Source organism: Pseudonaja textilis, chromosome 1, assembly GCF_049901715.1.
Source record: "Pseudonaja textilis isolate UNSWEBS1 chromosome 1, rPseTex1.2, whole genome shotgun sequence".
NCBI classification, from domain to species: Eukaryota; Metazoa; Chordata; class Lepidosauria; order Squamata; family Elapidae; genus Pseudonaja; species Pseudonaja textilis.
The window spans coordinates 278,614,577-278,620,576 of record NC_141990.1 but is presented as its reverse complement, the minus strand read 5'-3'; positions in this window follow the sequence as shown (position 1 = coordinate 278,620,576).

Sequence of the window (6,000 nt, the reverse complement as noted above, 5' to 3'; positions counted from 1 at the left end):
CCCTTGTATATTCTTTTCATCTCTAATATTTCTATTTGGCACTTCCAAAGTTGACACAAACAACAGAGGTGATAGTGGGCACCCTTGTCTTCTTCCTTTTCTTATATCAATAGGGTCCGTTTGCTTATGATATATAGCTTCTATTGCTTGAATAAATTTTCTAGCAAAGTCCATCTGTTCCAGCAGTAACAACATGAATTGCCAATTCACATTATCAAATGCCTTCTGTGCATCTAGAAATATCAAAGCCATTTGTTTTTCAGGATGTTCCTCGTAGTATTCCAAAGGGTCCAAGATTATTCTCATATTGTCTTTAATTTGTCTCTTTGGCAGAAATCCATTTTTAATCAGGCTGGATAAAATTATTTAAGTATTTTTTTAAGTCTTTCTGTCAATATTGAAGCAAAAATTTTATAATCTGCGTTTAGTAGGGAAATAGGTCTATAGTTCTTGATTTGTAATGGATCGGCCTCCTCTTTTGGAACAAGTGTAATATAAGCTTCTGACCATGATTTAGGTATCCTCTTCTTTAACATAACTTCATTCATAACTTCTAGCAATAGAAGATTCAACGATTCTTGTAATGTTTTGTAAAATTCTGTTGGAAGTCCATCTGGGCCTGGTGCCTTTCCATTATTTTGCTTCTTGAGTGCTTCAGTTAACTCCATCATTGTTTTATTGCTTTCTAACATTGTTTCAATCTCTTTAGGTATCTGGGGTAACTTAGCATTCTGTAGGTACTGTTTGACTCTTTCCTCATCAATATTCTCTTGTGTGTATAGTTTCCCATAATAGTCTTGAACGATTTCCTTCTTCTCTTTACTGCCATAGCAAACTTGGCCTTGGTCATCTATTAATTGCAATATTTTCCTTGGTTCTTTCTCCTTTCCCAATTTATATGCTAACCATCTATCTGGTTTATTTGTATCTTCAAAGTAATTCTGTTTAGCACCTCTAATTTTCTGTGCTAATTCTTCTTTTTCTATTAGACCCATTTTATGTTTGGTTATGTCCATTTTTAACTCAATGTCCTCTTTCTGTGGCATTTTCTGTAGCTCTTTTTCAAGTCCTTTATACTCATCCTCTAATGCCTTAGAGGCTAATCTTTTCATGGTATTTCTTTTCCTTGTATAGTCTATTATCAAGCCTCTGGCATATGCCTTCATTGTATACCATACATTCTGGGTTGATGTATCTTCTTTTTTGTTTTCTCTAAAGAAAAAAGCCAGTTCTTTCTCCATCCACTGTGTGAAGTCTTTTTCCTTTAAAATAGTATTATTTAGCATCCATCTAGATCTTCTTCTTTGTCCTTTCCATTTGATTGTCATTGGATTATAATTTGCCCAAATACTTGTTTCAATATTTATTTCCTGAATATTAGTTAACAATTCTGTTGACATCCATATCATATCTATTCTGGACCATGATAGGTGTCTATTTGAGTAGAAGGTGTATTGTTTAGTTTTAGTATTTCTTTCTCTCCATGTATCTTTTAATTTTATTTCATCTACCATTTTAAAAAAAGATTTAGGAAGAGTCTTTCTATTTTGCTTTATTGTTTTTTGTGTTGTGTAGTCCAGTTTATTGTCTACAATTCCATTAAAATCTCCCATCATAACTATATTAACATAGTCCAGTTCAACTATTTTCATATGTAATTTTTTATAGAATTCTTCTTGATCGTCATTCGGGGCATAGATTGCAATCAGGAGTGTTTTTGTATTATTGTCCATTATTTTTACCATTAATATTCTTCCATCGTCATCAGTATAAATCAATTTTGCTGAGATGGTCTCTTTAATATATAAAACCACTCCTCTTTTCTTACATTGTGTCAAGGAAGTGAATATTTTCCCTAATTTTGGCTGTATTAACAATTGTTCATATTGTTTTTTAATATGTACTTCTTGTAGGCAGATTATATCAAATTTTAATTTCTCTAATTTATGAAAGGTTTTCCTTCTTTTAGTGTCTAAGTTAAGTCCATTTATATTAATTGTAATCAATTTTTTTCTCTTCCATGGTTATATTTTGTAATTAGGTTTGACAGCTCTCATGGATCTTGGTTCACATTATTCTTTGGCTTCCTCCTTTCCACCTACTGCACCTTCTTCTTTTTCAGTCGTCATTTGGGAGTCCTCTTGGAATTCAATTAGTGAAATTTCTTTTTCTGCCTCTTCCTCCCCTCTGAAAAATTCTGTGTAAAATGATTCAGCTTTCTCAATTGAATCAATTCTATATCTCTTTCTTGCCATGTAAACATTAAACCTTCTGGAATCAGCCATCTATAATTCACCTCTTTTTAAAGTAACAATTTGGTCAAGAATCGATATTGTCTTCTCATCTCTCTCACTCTTCTGCGTATTTGTTTCAAAACCACAATCTTCTTATCTTTATATTTCAATGTTTTCTCTCTTGCCACTTGCAATATTTGTGTTTTAATGGCTTTCTTTGTAAATCTGATGTGAACTTCTCTTGATCGGCTATTTCTCATTGCGTATCTTGTGAAGACTCGATAAACCTCATCTATTCCATCCATCATCTTCTCTTCATTTATTTCCAAAGCTTCAGCCAGTATTTCTATCATTATCTCTGCTAGATTTTGTCCTTTTTCTTCCTCTATGTTTTATAATTTGAGATAAAATTCTGATCTGTCCATCTCCCATCTCAGCATACCACTTTTATCTTGTTCAACCACAGTTAAACTGGTATCAATATTTCCAATCTTCTTATCTCTTTGTTTACAAAATAGAAGGAAAATGGCTGGGGGGAGAAAGAAAACACCCGGCCTAATACACCGGATAAGGGCCGGTTGGGGGGAAGAGAAAAGATATAGAGGGAGAGAGGGGAAGGGAAGGGGAGGGAGAATAGGGTAGAAAGTACAATTAAAAATGAACGATATCTTTTTGTGACAGTCTGTAAGGATCATTTCTCTTCGTCATATCCAATCTACTCCTCTTTTCCATTATGTTTAAGTTACTCTATATCATTTACATAATTTGTCTCTGTGTAAGCCAATTATGCCATAAGTCCCAGTTGTCGTAAAATGTTGAACAATTCTTTGTTCAATGTTCTCTGTTCTTTGTTCGAAGTTCTCTATTCTCTTTTCAGTATTCTCTGATCTTGTTTGAATGTTTTGAATTCCTTGCATAATCATCTGCAGGGTCACTTTTTCTTTTTCTTGTTCTCTTGCCTTAACATTGTCTGTATTGAACATTGTCCTCCAGATGGTGGAGAGGAGAAAGTAGAAGTTGAAGAACCAGTAGCTGTTAATTTCCTACTCATTTCAAACAATTCAAAATCTTCAAAACATAAACATACACAAAGGAGAAAAAGTTGTAAAATCCTAAAAAAGATGGAAAAGTGAAGAATAAAAAGCTAAAAAAAAAACGAAAAAGGAAAAATTCTTCAGGTTCTTCAACACCTTAATCCAATTAAGAGGTCTCAAATATAAAAGGTTGCATAAGAGAAAAAGAAAAAAAAAAAAGCCAGGAAGATAAAAAGAAAGAAAAAACCAACATTGGAGGTAGATGGAAAAACAAAAGTACCAGAAAGGCAAAAAGAGAAAAAGAAAAAAAGGCTACTCCCTTAAAAAGAAAAGGAAGGGAATCATAAAACTTTTCTTTTAAAATAAAAAACAAACATAAAAAATTAACTTCCAAAGACAAGCATAAAGAAAAAAAAAAGCAAAGATAAGTTCCAAAGAACTAAAAGTCCAAATAGCTATTTCAAAAAGTAAACTGTTGAGGAAGGGTAGCACAGCTTAGGAAAAATCAAGAAAACACATCGTACTTTGTTTAGTTATCCAAGGCTCTTGTTATAACACTCTTCTCCAGAAACTTATCACCTTTTCTTTTCCTATAAACTTCAACACCAGACTCCAGCTGTTAATAGAAACCCAGAAGAACACCTGCAATAATACTCTCCCATGCTCTTCCCTCTATGTTATCAAATATCAATGTCCTTGAAAAAAAGTCTCAGTTCTTTCTTTCTCAGCTTTGTCTGGTCACAAGAGAAATACAATATTTCCAAGCATCTAGTTGGCAGTGTTACAAAGTTTCTTTGCTTTCACTTTCCCCCTCCTTTTCCAAGCAAAATCAATAAGAATTAATAAAAAAGAAAAAGATATTTTAAAAAAAGAAATAACTAAAAGGGAGTCTCTAGCCTAAAATGGTTACAAAATCAAAAAGGAGAAAAAAAATAGATGAGAAAGAAAAAACCAGTCCAGTTTCAAAATATAAGATCATGTATAGAAAATCCAGCAATAAGAAAAAAAAATTACTTTAACATTCCTGTTTAAAATCACCGCTTAATCACTTCTGTCAAAACTTTTACAGATTCTTTCTTTTCCTTAGGGTGTCCTTTCAAATCTTAGAATAAAGAAAAAGTTCTCACCAAACCGGCACACTCTCTCTTTCTGTTCTCTTTTGTTGTCCCAACTTCAGCAGCTTTAATGGCTGCCTCTTTGCTGCTGGCAAGAAGAGCTTCTCCTGGATCTACCAGGGACTTTGTGGTATCCCTGGGATTGACAGGATGCGCTCTTCACTTTCACTGTCTCTTCGGGATGGTTTAGATCCGATAGAACCGTCCAGGAGCAAAGATATCAGCAGTGATCTCAGACCTCCAAGATTGCATGCCATATCATCGCGACTCCAGCTCCGCCCTCTGGCTCTAGGCTGTCCTTTATTGCCTGCTTTTCCCTCCTTAGGTGCTTTGCGCAGCACAGCTGAGGGTAGAAAAGCAGGAAACGAAGATTTTCAAATGCTGCACACCCAAGTGTAGCTCTTGTCAGCTGTCCAGGCAGCACAGCTGATGATTTCTTGCAAACACTGCACACACATGTGTTATGATTGTCTGCAGTTTGGAGAACTGGCAAATCTCTCCACTGGCTGGCCCCTTCCCTCCCCACCCACTCACTCCTTACCTGGCATGTGAGCCATCCAACTCTCCTAGTTTGATTAGTTGCTATTTTTCCTTTTTTTCCCCCAGACCATCAGCTATTCTACTCTCGAAAGCAGGAAATCCTTGGACTTCTTGCTTTCTAGCTAATCTAAAAGCAGAGCTGAACCTTCTGAAGCTTCTACTTTTCAGTGCAGACTCAAGCATCCGATTGCAGATAGGTAAATCTCTAAGTGAATCTGTGATTCTGTGAACAACTCAATCTCCCTGCCTGCTTTGCCTGCTTTTGGGTAAAAGTTGTTCTTTATAATAAAAAAATCAACATTTACGATAAATATTTATAATATTTACATATAAGCCATGCCCATCCAGTCACATGACCACCAAGCCATGCCCAATCAGCAAGCCATGCCCACCCAGTCACATGACCACCAAGCCACATCCACAAATTAGGCCACAACCACAGAACTGGTTGTTAAGAAATTTGAATCCCGCCCCTGGAAAAGACTGAATTTTCAGTGATCATACCAGCAATGTTTGTTTTATGTCATAACAATTGGAATACTGGATTTAACATATGTAACAATTTTTAGAGATATCAGACCTCACAGAGAAGAATAGTTATAGTTATTACATTTCTGTGTGTGCTACTTATGCTCTAGTTATGCATTAGCATTGTTGGACCAAAGAAAATGAAAGTTATACAAACTATGATTAGCTAGTGGAACTTATTGCCACAATATGTGACCCGTAGTTTACTCAGAGATAATTTTTTTAGGCTGGATGGAACTGAAACTGCCTCATTTTTGTCAGTGGAAAGTTATTCAAAACATCATTGCAGCAGATGAAATAAGAGCCTCAGTGGCACAGTGATTAGAGTGCAGTACTGCAGGATACTTCTGTTGACTGCCTGCAAGTTGGCAGTTCAAATCCCACCAGGCTCAAGGTTAACTTACCCTTCCATCCTTCTGAAGTGGATAAAATGAGGCCTCAAATTGTTGGGGACAATATGCTGACTCTGTAAATCGCTTAGAGAGGGCTGTAAAACATTGTAAAGTGGTATACAAGTCTAAGTGCTATTGCTATTTTTGAGTATACTGT